This window comes from Agelaius tricolor, unplaced genomic scaffold (assembly GCF_023055355.1).
Source record: "Agelaius tricolor isolate 1412-34295 unplaced genomic scaffold, bAgeTri1.0.p SCAF_81, whole genome shotgun sequence".
NCBI lineage: Eukaryota > Metazoa > Chordata > Aves > Passeriformes > Icteridae > Agelaius > Agelaius tricolor.
In genome coordinates, this window is record NW_027269341.1 from 660,323 (window position 1) to 674,897 (window position 14,575).

The following is a 14,575-nucleotide window of genomic DNA, read 5'->3' on the forward strand; positions in this document are numbered from 1 at the left end:
CCTGCTGGCAGACACTTGAGGCAGGCCAGGGCAAAACCCTGAGCCACTTGCCCAGAGCTAGCACAGGCACAGCCTGGCCTCTGGGCTGCCCTGGGACAGCAGGGAGCCCAGAGCCCTGTGCTCTCCAGGAATGGCTCAGCTGCACATGCACCCTCCTGCTCCTCTGCCTGCCCCACAGCTCAGCAGCCCTGCAGCTCCAGGGGCACTGGCAGCAGCACAGCTCCTTGCAGGGGCACATGCAGGGCACAGCTGTTCCCTGGCAATGTGCACAGCCTCTCTGCGCTGCCACAAGACCCTTCCTCCCAACAGAGACTGGCCCAGCTCCCCCCTCACCTCTGTGTGAGGCTGAGCCATGGTTCCCTTCACCTTGTCCTCCATCTGGAGCTGCTCCAGGCCCCCCATGCCATGACCAGGAAGGCCAATGGAGAGAGCAGGGGCAGATGCAAACCCTTCCTTTGGATTTGGTCATTTTTGGCACAGCTAAAAAGGCAAATCCAGAGGTGTCCAACTCAGCGCTTCCTCAGCTTTCTGGAGAACATCTCGCCCTCACCAGCCCAGCATTTTGGAGAGGTTTTCCCGCACGTGTGCAGGCTTGCTGGCAGCACATTTCTTCAGCTGGGTGCCCATCACCTTGTAGAGGGCAGAGGCGAGCTTGGTGGCCACGGTGCGGACATTGGCGCTCCGCACGGGCAGCGCCTTGTTCTCCAGGAAGGACCAGAGCACGGGCAGGGCGTCGCGCTGGACGACTGCAGGGCTCCTGGCATGGACCCACTGCACAAGCACTGCCGGGACAGAGACACAGCTCCTTAGCCACAACCTCAATGCAAACAAGCATCTACCTCTGCTTTTGCTTCTGGCAAGCCTCTCTGGCCAAGATCAGCAAAACGGCACACAGAGCCCCTTGATCCAGAAACGGGCAAAGCAGCTGATCATCCTGGAAACAGAACCACCAACCCCTCAGGACTAATTGCTCCAACCAGAGCCTTGTCCCTGTGGCAGACTTTGCACCTTTACTAAATTATTTCACAATCTCTTTCTGCATGAACAATGAATGAAATGTCCAACTGCCTTTTATTTCCATTAAGAAGTTGTCTAACCCCACCCTGAAGATTTGGAACTGCACCACAGAAAGGAAATTGAGAGATTTCTAATAAAAGGGATGATTCCATTTTTGTACCTTTGATGTCAAGTGCCAAATGCCTAATCTGGCTCTTCCCTTGGCTCAGTGGCACACAGCAAAGGGCAGGATTAGAACCCACCTCAAAACTCCAGCCCACCAGAGATGGCTGCTGCCTGACAGCTGGATGAGAAACATCAGGGGCCAGCTGGTGTCTTTGGCAGAATGCTTTTGGGGCTTCCTACAAAGAGCTGTTTCAAACCTCAGGGTGTCTTAGAGAATTACCCAGACCCCATTGCTGTGGCATTTGGGCATCTCCACATTTTAATGCCACTTCCCCTCTCAATGTTAATGGCATTTTTTCTTATAATGTCCACTGGAATAGGGGCACAGAGAGAGAAAAATGCTACACAGGGGACTGAAATGTAGCCAAAACATGAGTGTTTTCTCATATTGTCTCTGAAATCTCTCTGCCCGTTTTCTGAACTGAACTGTATCAAACACAGACAAAAAGTTACTACCAACAGGCTTCTTGCATGGCAGATTTGGCTGAGAGATCAAAACCTGAAATGCTCTGGAGACCATTCTTATTTTCTGATCAGACAAAATGTTATTTAGCAGCCATTTAATATTCTGTGGTGGAAGAGACTTCATTTTCTCAATGCTGTTAATCCACCAGCAGTCATCAACATTGAAAGAGCTCCTGCAAGTACCCAAAACCAATTCTGCTAAGCAGGAAAGGGTTATGGTACCCATTTTAAAGTGGGAATTCATTTGAGTTTAAATGCAATTAAAGACATTGGTGACTACTGAACATGAGGAACAGCTGTCTGTTCCTACTAAATCTCAGAGAGAACATCTGCTCTTTCTAAAGTACTCCTAATTTATGGTTAATTCCTTTATTTGAAAAAGAGATCAAAAGAACTGCTAAACTAAATTCCCTATTGCTGGAGATCTACTTTATTCAAATGCTCTTTAAAGGGCCTTTGACATTCTCAATTGCTGAACATGCCCTTTTGAGATTCCTAATGAAGACACAAAGTGTATTAAACCTTGCATTCAAAGATGCTGGCATCATTAGCAGTGGATTTAGACCCAGGTAAAGCAAGGCTATCAATTGTCTTCTCTTCTATATATTGAGATTATCCTTTTTCCATTCCTTGGCTGTTGCTGACATAGCAAACTCCTCTGAGGAATCAATTATCAGCTGCATTTGTAGCATTTTGGACAGTGCTGGCACAGGCAGACACTGTTTGCACACCCTGAAAGGCTCAGTCCAAGGCCACTTGGACAGCACAGGCAGGGAGCCTCAGCCCTCTGCTTCTGTCCCTGTGCCCCAGAGGCTGCCTTGCACTAAACCTGTGCCTCTGATGCCTCTGTTGAGTTTTGACCTAAGCTGTGACCCCCAGGCTCTGCACGGTTCAGCCTCAAAACTTTCCAAGAGAAAAACAAGAATTCCGTGAGGACAAAACAGATGCCCTGAAAGAGCATTTGCCACCATTTCCCCTCAAAGATCACAGATGTCCCTGAGCTTCCCAGAGAGGAGCCAGCTGGGGTATTTGTAGCCCCTCCCTTTGCTGGAGGTGGTTCTGAGATGCCCCAGTGAGAGCTCAGCCCCGAGGCCGAGCGCTGCCCCCATCTCAGATGCTGCCCAGCTCTGCAGCAGCCAGGGCAAACCTGCCAAATCCACCTGCCTGGGCTATTGGGCAGCAGGGACAAGCTCAGCACCTCCTGATGTGGAGGAGCTGCTCTGCTGTCTGTTCACAGGCATTCCCTGTCAATACTCCCTGGGCAGAGCTCTTGGCTTAGAAGGGGAGGCCATACCTGTGATACGCTCGGTGACATCCAGCAGAGCTTGGCCACTCAGGTGATTCCATTGGTAGCTGAACTCTTTCAGCAGTGACACTTGATCTACAAGGGAAACACACGGTTCTGCTCACTTTTCTCAGGTCATAGGAGAAAGGACAGTGGGGAGGCAAAGGGCAGGGCCAACCCCATTTTATAAAATCAAGTACATTTCTGCTGGGTTTTGAATCCTTTTCTTCATTCCTTCCAGCCTACTTGGCAGGGTTTTAAATTCCAAAAGAAAAGCTCTCCTTTCACATTTGTAAATGCAAACTTGTCTGCTGTAGCAGGAACTGTGTTAAAACATCTCACATCAGGGACCTCAAGAGTTCAGTCACATGGAAGCAGTGAAAAGGTTTTGCATCCCAGAGCAAAAAGGAAGAAGCCCATACTTGGGTCACAGAAAGGCACTGAGTCAGGCAGTTCCTGAGTTCACAGAGCAACTGGGGAGGAGAAAGTGCAAACTCCCCTTGAAGACCTGCCTCTTCAACACTCCTTTTTCCAGGCATATTTCCCCAGTGCAGCATTCTCAGAGCTGACATAAATCTGTGTGGCAGAGGAATTTAGAGCAGCCCTTGCCTATGTAGTTAATTGCTGTGGCCATCTTGCCCCATGCAAAACAACATGTGGAGCAAGGCATCATTGACAGCTGGGTTTATACCTGTTTGTTCTAAAGAAATGAACTTGGAAAATCATAAGTTCCCCTTTGAAAATAGAAGACAAAGAAGAAAAGTGGAAAATAGGCAGCTGATGCCTCTAATGTAGAGCCTTGCAGGTGGCTGCTCTGCAGAAGCTCTGATGGGTCAGTGTCCCTTCATGCCAACAGCAAAGCTGTTCATTTGGGAAATCAGACAGGGCCTAAGCAAACTCCAAACCCTCTTTGCCTCTGAACTGCAGCAAAGCTGTAGCCCAGGACTTGCTCTTCAGACAAGCAGCACAGAGCCAAGGGCTCCTGGGACTGTTGGGAAATGCTGATCACACTCCAGCCTGTTGGGGATGGTGCATAAGGACTGCAGCTGCACAGCTTCTGGTGGGTGTCAGCTGCAGTGTTCCACAGACAAGAGCAGCTGTCAAGGCACTCAGCGCTCTCTTGTGCAGGAGAGACAGAGACGAAGTTGAGGAGAGTCCCTGCCAGGGCTCAGCCTTACCCAAATGAGCAATGGATTCTTCCAGTGCTTTCACAGCTGCCCCACGAACCCTGGCATCCTTTGAATTCAGGTTCTTTGTTATTCCTTCCACCAAACCAATGATCACCGGGTTCAGGGCATCTTTCAGGGCTCCTGTGATTTCAGCCAGCACGTCCAGCGCCCTCTGCTTCACTTTCTTGTGGCTGTCAGATATTCTCAGGACAAAATAATCAAAAATCTGTGAAGAGAACAAGCAACGTGAAAGCTGGATTCACATGTCCTTGTTTGAAGAGTGGCTGTAGCAGTCAGCAATGTCAAAGATGAAAGTGATCCTTTCTCTCAGGCCAGCACTCGCTTGCACAATTGCACTGTTTTCCTGTGGGCCACTCACTGGAATGGTGGCACAACCTCATGCTGGTTGAAAGATTTTCTTCTGTTTTTAGGAGGTTTGGCTGGGGACAGAATAGTTCCTATGGCATTTCTCTCCATCTCTAAATCATTAAATCAATTCCATTTATTAATGCTAAAGAGTACCTTTGCTTTGAATGGAAGCAGATGTTTACAATGCCTGGTTTTCTATACAGTTGCCTCAAGTACTGAGGGCAGTTATGATTTTGCCAAAACTATGGCTGGAGGAGATAGAAGTTTTCTTTTGTTTGTCTCAGAGCCTGTGTCTGGAGAAGACCAGGGCTCTGATCAACTCTTCCAGCATCCAGACCATTTCTCTAAGTAACAGGTGGACTTCTGAAATGTCATGTGCTGTACAGCTCTCATTAGAGCAGGTTCAGTCCCTTAACAGCCTCATTGTCAGGCACCTTTTCCTGGAAAAAGGGAAAAAGCAGCTGCTGGGAGGAGAAGGCAGAGATGAGTCCTTCACTGTTTTCCTCCTTTTCCAAAGAGTAAAAAAGACCCCCAAGAAGGGTGAGCACTGTCTTTACCAAGAGGAATAGGAACAAGGGTGGAAATGAGTAGCCAGAGCTGTGCCTGTGTAAGACAAGATGGAGTTTACAGAAGTATTCTTTAAAAAAAAACAACTGGGTTTAAATCAACCAAGCCTGATACCTCTCTTCCCTATGCAAACCCATTTTTGGTCTAGAGAACAATTGCCTTGCTTTCAGGGGCTGGATTCCCTTCACTTCACCCAACTGAGAGCAGGAGAGAGCAGCAGTTACAATAGCAGAAAATTCTGCCATCATCTGATGAACAGCATCAATAGGCACCTGCCAGACAAATACAGCTGGACTGAAATAACTTGTCCTGAAGCCTGGACCTGAATTACATTTGTCTGGGTAAGAGGGACCAGCATGTCCCAAACAGCCAGGACAGAGTGCCAAGACACACTGAATTAACTTTGCTGCTACAGGCTTAGGAAAGGAGCTAAAGGAAAGGAGCAGTGAAGATACCCTACATACTTGGACAATGTTAGTGGAGATGAGCTGAGGGTTTGTTCTGCACAGGTCTTGGAGGAGTTCCACTCCTTCCATCCTTGTCTGAAACCCCTTGGCTTCCAGGAGATGGTAAAGCTTCTGGAGCAGCTCCATTTCTTCCACAGCTGGAGGTGACGTGACCTGGGCTTTTGCACGGTGTAGGAGGTGCCCATCAGAGGGAGATTTCACCCTGGAAAATAAAACCAAATGAGGACCTGGTGGTGATAATTATCATAGCATGGCATCCCTGTCGAGGAAATAATTAGCATTGCCTCCATGATTCCAGAAGGCTGAGGCTGATCAATCACTTTATTATACTGTACTATACTATACTATACTATACTATACTATACTATACTATACTGTACTGAAACTCATCACCCTTACAGACAGTCAGATACAGACAGACCAGATTAGTCAATTGAATCCAATTGACTAATTAAGTGGCCAATTAAGAAACTACCCTTTGGTAAACAAATCTCCATAACACATTCCACATGTTCACAACAAGAGGTGCAGCAAGTGCAGATAAGAATTGTTTCTCATTCTTTTCTCTGATCTTCTCACAGCCTTCCCCAGGACAATGCCTGGGAAAGTTGTGCCTGCTGCTCTCTGTGGAGAGAGCTGCAGCCACAGACAATACCTTCAGTTAATTGTGAGCAAAACATCTTGAGCAGCTTTCCCAATTATGTGATTTCAAGCTGGAAAATCATCAGGCTCTGAAGAACAACATGGACCTCATGACAATCATTATGGCAGACAATCTGCAAGTGACATTCTCAGCACTGCTCACTCAGGAAAACCAAGGATGAGATGCATCTGATCTATCTTCAGATGGCTGCCAGGGCACACAGGTCACATTGCTTTGTGGAGAAAGAGAGACACTACTTCCAAGTTTAAATGCCTCCTCATATGGGATGTGTGTGTCTTACAATAAGGAAACTCATCACTCTGGAGAAGTGTCTCTACAACCAGGCATGACAATCTGGAAAAGCAGCTCAGATGCATCTGAACACATAAACAGGGCCATATTTGAAGGATTCAGAAAATCAGTAACAGAGATAAAAAGAGAAGCCTGACATGCCAGAACTACACTCACATTTCATTTGCTTCCCTAGAGACTAGATGCACAGCTTAACAACCCCACTGGGAACAATTCTCCTGATCAACCTGTCTCTTCCATGAGCACAGGAAGATGCTAGCTGTGCTACTGAGGCATGTGGTCACTTTCCTGCCACTGCTGAGCAGGACAGAGCTAAATAAATCCCCTCTGTTGTCAGAGGAGAACAGGTACAAGTAGCTCTGCCAGTGGCATGAAGAGACAGCAAGGAGCAAATTCCTGTCTTAAATGCTGATTGCAGCACAGGGGGAAATAAACCAAACATGCTGTCCATCAAGCACGTTACATGAAGGACAGGAATATCAAGACAAAAAGTCCACATTCAGACACCTGTTGACTGAAGTTGTTCAGAAATTGCCTTGCTCCTTACTACTCAAACTTGGTACTGTTTGAGGGGAAGAAAACCATGATTCAGCCAGGCCAAACCTCATGGATGAGAACTGCATCTTTGTGGAATGGCATCTTGCATCCAGACTTAGATTTCTCATCAAAACACCCATCTGAAAAAGACTCCACTCAGATGGAAAAAAAGCCCTGGTTGAATTTACTTGTCCCAAGTCAGGCAGCAGAAACTTGGCCCTCTCCCAGCCTCCACAACACTGCCCTTGCCACTGCACTGCATCGTCTGAGCTGCAACCAATGGGTGTCTTTTTGTCTCTCCATTTTTGTGGAAACCCCTCCAGAGAAGTTGTGTTCAGCACAATGCAGAAGTCGACGTTTTTTATCCTAGAGCATTTGTAGGGAAAGGAAACAATCTGTGGCACTGGTCATGTCTTCCAGGAAGATTTTCCTGAGGAAGAGACATGTAAAGCTTGTCATGTGCTTTGTCTCATCTGACAAAAGTGCTCAGTACCGTTTGCTAGAAGACAATGTGGCCTGGGGCTTCTTTGAGCCATCGTTCCTCTCCTTCACCGGCTCCTTGACAGATGGGCCTTCAGCCTTCTGGTTTGCCATGCCCTACAAAGACATAGAGAAACCCCATCCATCTTTAGAATATAAAACAGGAAATTCCCTCTTGAAAACACAAGTTAGAACCAGGATCACTGCTACCAAGGCTTAGGGAAACATTTCCTAACTTACAGATGGAAACAGAGCAGAGATTGAGTGATGCCAACTCTTTGTTTTCAATAGCCCAAGGCAGGTTATGGGTGCTACCAGACTGAGCAGCAGTCTAAAATCCCAAATTCCTTTGTCTTGAGCATAAATGGGAATAATGCAAAGTGGCAGGCAATGAGTGTTTGTGAAGGAAGCAGCCGAACAAACTGGACTCTTTGGGGGTTGGCCCATTGTGTTGGAAGTTGATTTGGTTCAACACTCACTCTCCCTGTGCCTGCACAAAGGCAGGCTCCCTTCTGAAATGTCAATAAAAAAAATAAAATCCCCCCCATCAAACAAACAAAGGATTTTCCACTGGATGCTGCTGAATTCACCAAGCTCCTTCCAGCTCCACAGGGCTTGACAGCAGGGCAGCATTCCCAAAAGACAGACAGTCATTGTAGTAACTAGGATTGACTTGGACATCTTTTGTAAATTTGGAAATTTTCTTGGCGCTACTACTTCCAGTGTCCTTTGCAAAGACTCTGTTATCTTCAGAAGCACAATTCTCACTTAATTGCTTTACAGGGGGCAGAGTAGGGAGAGCATGGTGGGGGTTACTCTTAAATGTAAACCCATTTTCTCCTCTTTCCCTTCCCTCTTTGTGACCAATATTGAAAATATTCAAAACCCCACTTTGTCCCTAATAATATCAGTTCCTTTGTGGCCTGCTGATGAACAGGCTGAGGATCAACAGCTCATTCCCAGGAGCAAAATGATTCAGCAGAAGATGAATGAGCTAAAGACAGATTGGGTATGTTTGATCTCATATTAGCAGTGGCAATACTTGCACAAAGGAGACATTTCTCCTGCCAAGCACTTACTTCCTTCTTAATTCTTGTCAGAATATCTTCCAGGTCACGGGGGGAAAGAGATTGTTCCAGAAGCATTTTAAATTGTTGATGAGTGAGCAACATCTTCACCATCTCCTGTCCATAATGCCTAAGGAAGGAAGGCAGGAAGGAAATGAAAAAAAAGTGAACAAACACAGGAAGAGTGTTAACAGAAGAGGCTGATACCTTAAACTCATCAGGTGCAATCCCTGCATGAGAAGGCATTACCTACTCAGCAAAGAGGGAGATTTACCTCACTTGACACTGCACAGTGCTGCCAGCTGAACACAAGAGGCTGGAGGAGAATGTGGAGCAACAGAAAAATACCATTTCACTCTGAAACTGGGGGTGTGCTTCTGTGGCATCAAAGGATCCCAGGGAACAAGCAAAACACATCTGCTTTGTTGTCAGAGCCTCTTAGCAGTGTCTTGCTGCCATTGCACAATAATTTGCCTTTCTTTAACTGGCAGGGAAGCCAGGACAAAACACCTCATGCATCCTCTTGATTATTCTATACTATGTGTATGCACAGGGGCAGCTAGTTGCTCTGGTGTTCTTGGCAGCTATTCATGGGAATTTAATCCCCAAAGGAAGGAGATTTAGGTGGTTTGGGTTGATTTTGCCACTAGGAAACCACAGTTTTCTTCAAGAAGAAATGTGGAGCTCACTGAGGCACAGATAACAGCATTCTAGAAATCTGCAGAACAGGTTTAGAAAGACTGAATATGTTGGCTAAAGACCCCTGAAATATTTCTAGGAAAGTCTGAAGTTAATGAGAAATGGATTTTTGGGATCCTTCAGTGATGAACATTAGCCAACACTTTGGCTTTGTGTTGTGCACCTAAGGCCAAACAAGACTGTTGGACTGGCTGATCTGAGCTCTTTTGATCTCAGTAAAGAATCCTTCAAGCCACAGGAAAAAGTTGGCAATGCTCCTTTTTGCTGGCCAACCTCAGGTTTCCCAGTACAGCCATTTGCCCAGGCAGCCCAGAGCAGTGGTCACAGCACCAAGGCTGACAGAGCTCAGGAAGTGTTTGGACAATGCTCTCAAGCACATGGAGTGACTCTTGGGGTCACTGCACATGGCCAGGGGATGGACTCCATGACCCTGATGGGTCCCTTCCAACTCAGCATATTCCATGATTCTACGACCTTTATTCACACCATGAGGTAACTTCATATTCCCTTTAGTTTCCACTCTTGTGTGGTTTCACCTTTATAGCCAGACACAAAAGGGTTTTCCTGTTTTAGGAGGTGAAATGAAGATCATTACCTTGTGTCCTTGTGATAGTCCTGAGCAAGCTTCCCTGCCACATGTGCCAGCCTCTCAGCCCAGGCTGTGCCTGCGAGCTTGGTGACTCCAATTGTCTGCATCAGGGACAGGAGGAGTTGGGCCGCACACTGCCGCACCGGGGCGGGGCGGCTGCTGGGGAGGAGAGAGCAAACCCTGGGCCACAGGGACCAGGAGCAGCAGCAGCACAGGCCTTGGCCAGAGCCTGCTCCCTGCCCGTGCTGGGGGAAGGAGCCTGGGCTCTCCCTGCACCTTCAGACACCTGCAGAAGGTTCTGTCCTCAGGTAAACACAAAGTTAGCATTGTACACAAGGCCTGCCTGCACGGAAGAGGGAGGAATTCAGTCTCCCTGCACTGTCTGATACTCAATTTCTTTCACAGTATTTACTCGGAGAAAGATTCAAGAAATAGATGACATATGAATAATTTAGAGATTAAGGACAATTGATGCTGACCATCAGAGGGCACCCAGTACACAGAGCTGCAGCAGGATTGAGGCTCTTTCCACCCATTTATCCCCAAATCTGCAGACCTTTGGAAAACAACAAATGCAGGGAAAACACATTGTGGGCCGTGAAGTTGCAGAATATCCAGCAATGCAGCCTGTTTCTTCTGTGGGGCTTGGCAACGGATCCATCTGAATGTTTTACCCTATTCCAAAGCTGAGGAAAGGGTGGCAGGCAGTTTAGCCAGGTTGTCCTGTTCTAGGGAGTGTCTCTTGGGAGCTATCAGGCCCAGCACCAACATTTAAGGCAGCATTTGCTTCAACTGTCCCATGGCAGTCAGCCTGTGAAGGTGCCTGTAAAGTGATTCATCATCTCAAGGCTAACATGAAACATCAGTTTGAATAGAAAGTAGAGCTCTAAGGCCAGGACAGTCATACAAGGCTTCTTTGGCAGGAGCTGCACCTGCTGTGCAGGCTGGGCCACACCCAGCAGATTGTCCCCCATGTGCTCCACGCCCCAGCAAGGACCCTCCTCATTTCTCAAGTTAATGGCATCATGAGGAGCCATAGTTTTCCCAGGGCCTCTGTGGTTAGTGCTGTGAAATACCAAACACTGCTCACAGCTGCAATTGCAATTGTCCCTCTTCCCACAAAAGCCCAAGGCTCTATCCTTGGCCTTTGCAGGCACTTTCACTTCCCCACTGATCACCACATCTAGGAAAATCTGACAGGCTGGGAGAACTCCAGGAAGCAGCAGGAAGCTGGGTCAGAGGAGCTTTACTTTGGGTATCAGGAAAAAGGGTTTTTCACCCAGAGGGTGGTTGGGCACTGGAACAGGCTCCCCAGGGCAGTGGTCACAGCACCAAGCCTGACAGGGGTGAAGAAGCATTTGGACAACAATCTCAGGCACTTGGTGTGACCCTTGGGCTGTTCTGGGCAAGGCCAGGAGCTGGACTCGATGGTCCTGATGGGCCTCTTCCAACTCCCCATATTCTACAGTTCTGTGATTCTGAGAACTGATAGGCTGGAGGAGGGCAGAAATAGGTGACAAGAGGAAAGAAGTGAGGTTGGTTGGAGAATCAAGTCACTAAGTTCACAGAAGATGCAGGATGCAGGACCCTTCCCTCCCACCATTCCCATTCTCTGTCTCATCCCTTCTCCCTCCCACGCACACGAAGGTGAAGAACATCACTAAAAGAAGGAGAACCTACTTGACTCCCATGTCCATGAGAGCAGTCATTGCTCGTGCAGGAGTCACATTCTCCACCATGATCCCCAGGGTCTGACTGGCTGCTTTCCGAACAAATTCTGGGGAGTTGGACACCATCTGGAGAAGGACCCGAGCAACCTCATCCACCTCAGAGTCCATGTCCTTCTTCAAGGTCACAAAGAGCTCTCCCAGAGTGACAATGGCAGAGTAGGACACCTTGGAACGGAGGTTGGTCACCTGGGGAAATCATGAGGGGAAACATAAGAATCACTTTGGAAAGAAAACCAGTTGCCTTCAACAGAAGTCCCAGGAAATGACAACACATCCCACTGTGTCCAGAGGAACATACAAGTACAGGGAGAGCAGGAGAGCACAAGCACAGAAAGGCACTTACTCTGGCACCAATTTCTGGCCTCAGACCTGCTCACTGCAGGCCTAAAATAAAAATTTCATTAAGTGTTCTACTTGACCCTTCTAAAATGTCCACAGCTTTGATTTTAGGCCCTTTTACTAGAAAATCAAAGCAAGAGCTGCTTTCAAATCATAAAGGCACAAGTGATAAAGATAAAAGAGTCAGGTGCTCCTGTTCAAAAAAGCAAAAAAGCAACACCAGCAGTTGAAGCACTCAGCCAGGAAACAGAAAACACAGGCTCAGCTCTACAGACTCATTCGCAGTGTTGAATTACAACTTGGGCAGAGGTTGGGACTCTGGCAAATAACAGCATTAGTGTCTCAGTTTCTGCATTTGCACATTGCATTGTAAAGGCACCACACTCAAAGATGAGTGTCAGATACCCGACCTGCCAGTAAATACAGCTGCATGTGCCCACAGATCCTGCAGATAGCTGAGAGACATTGGAAATCTCAGGTCTAAAACCAGAAATGAAGGCAGACCCTGAGCACACATGGAGATGAACAAGCATATCCCTACTCTACACACTGTGTATGAAGTATGGGGGACAATTCAGAGCAATGTTCTCACCTCGCTGGTAAGTGCCAAGCAAACCTCACGAAGTCTACAAAGCAGGACCTCTGAATGGGACCCAGCCAGGTGTTGGATGCTGAAGAGTCCCTTCTCCTTCAGCTCCCTGAAAGGCAGAAGATTGATTTTTCTCTCCACCAAGGCAGCAGCCTCTGAAATGACCAGGCTGGCAGCTCAGTTGAACAATGGGAGGAGCTTTTCAAGGAGTATTTAATGAAATCGTGGAACGCGTTGCCCCAGGATGCTGTGGCTGTCAAAAGCATTCACAAACCCAAGAGGCAAAGAGAGGGGTTTCAGAGTGGCCATTTAAGAAGACAGCCTTTCTGAAATCTCTGGCCCATGAGGCCCCTCTGTCACTGCTTCCTAGAAGCTGTGAGACCGGGCCATGCTGCTGTTTCTTGTCCCCTCCCTGTACCTGTCCCTGAGACACAGTGCCACCGGGCTGTTATTGGGGCATTTTCCTTCTTTGTCAGCCCCAGCAGGCATTCAGCAGGGAGAGTCTGCACTGCCACTCTGGAGCTGAGTTTCCACTCCACAATCTCGGCCTCTCTGTCACCCCCTCCACTCCACCTCACACATTCCCCAAAAAAGCAGCAGGATGTCTGCTGGGACTGCCTCAGCCTGCAGGAAGGCCAAGTGGGTCCTGGCCTCTCCTGACCCACAGCACAGCTTTCTTTCATCCCAGCATGGAAATATAAAAACTGTATTATCACATCACACAGAGGGCCAGGAGCTTTTTATTTTGGCTGCAAGTGTCTACAGGCATTGGGGAAGAGGAGAAAAAGAGTGTTTTGCAGCAAGCAACCCGGCTACTCAGGCAGGATGGTAGGAAAAGTGTCTGGAAGCTGCTTTTTAGGACTTTGGTTGTTCTGCTGAAGCCTCTGACAGAGCCGATGTGCAGATCCCAGAGCTGTGGAGCGTTCCTGGGAAATTTGTCCTTGGATATGTCTACGAATGCTCTCCCAGCCATGAACTGCCATCTGTGTCCTGTCCATATGTCACTGCCTTGACTGTTGAGTGTCTGAGGTGCCTCTTGAGGCTGCTATGGACCTCCTTCACCAAGGAATGGATTGTGATACAACATCCCTTTCTGCTTATGTTTGGGCACTGACAGAGCCTGGACCCCTCTGGCTGAGCTTGGGCTCTCGCCAAGCAAGATTGCAAATGAGAGCAGCTCATGGTCCTCAGCTCCTCCCTCCTGCTGTGACAGACAGACATGGCCATGGGGACAGAATGGAGCTGCCCCATCTGCCAGGTCACTAAGAAGGCTGTGAATTTTTCTCTGCCCTGTCACCACCAGTTCTGCCTGGGCTGCATCCTGCAGTGGGCAAAGAGAAATCCAGCGTGCCCACTCTGCAGAAGAATGATAGAAGCTGTCAGGTTTTCTGAGTAGGATGAACAGGACTACATACAATTTGCCATCAGCTCCCCCAAACAATTGCTAGAGTCCAGCAGGGAGAGAGCCTGGCCACCTTGCTGAAAACAGCCCCCAAGACCCTGAGATGGCTGCTCCATCTTCCCCACGGGGAACACTGTCCCCAGCTGAGCAGGGGCCTGCAGGACCAGAGCCTGTGGATGGCCTCCTGCCCAAGGTGTGGGCCGAATTTTTCAAATAACAATGTCATCTACTGGACCAAAGGTGGCCCTGGCTGCACCAGAAGCTGGAGGGAATATGCCAGCACCAGAGATGGCTGGTTAAAGAATTCATAGAGCAGCATCCTGCACGCCCTCTGTGCCTATGGTCAAGTTGCCAAAATCTTGGTGCCAGTACTGCAGCTTGTCCTCTGTAGCAATCTGAATTGCTGCTAGCATAGTCCAGGGTAAAGAAGCAAAAAGGACCTTTGCATCATCTCCACAGATGTTTTATTCAGCTGTGCAGGGAGATGTTCAGGTCCCAGCACCCACGCACAGAGGGTCTCACTTTGTCTCCACAGGGGCCTAGGGGCTGACCCTGATCTCGGGGCAGTACAAAGATAAGGGGGGCAATCAGGGAATAGGGAAGGTGTGGCTCAGGAACACAGGAGCAGACACAGGAACAGGGGAAGGAGCCAATGGGCTCTAACAGCTTTTTGAGGGAAGCTTC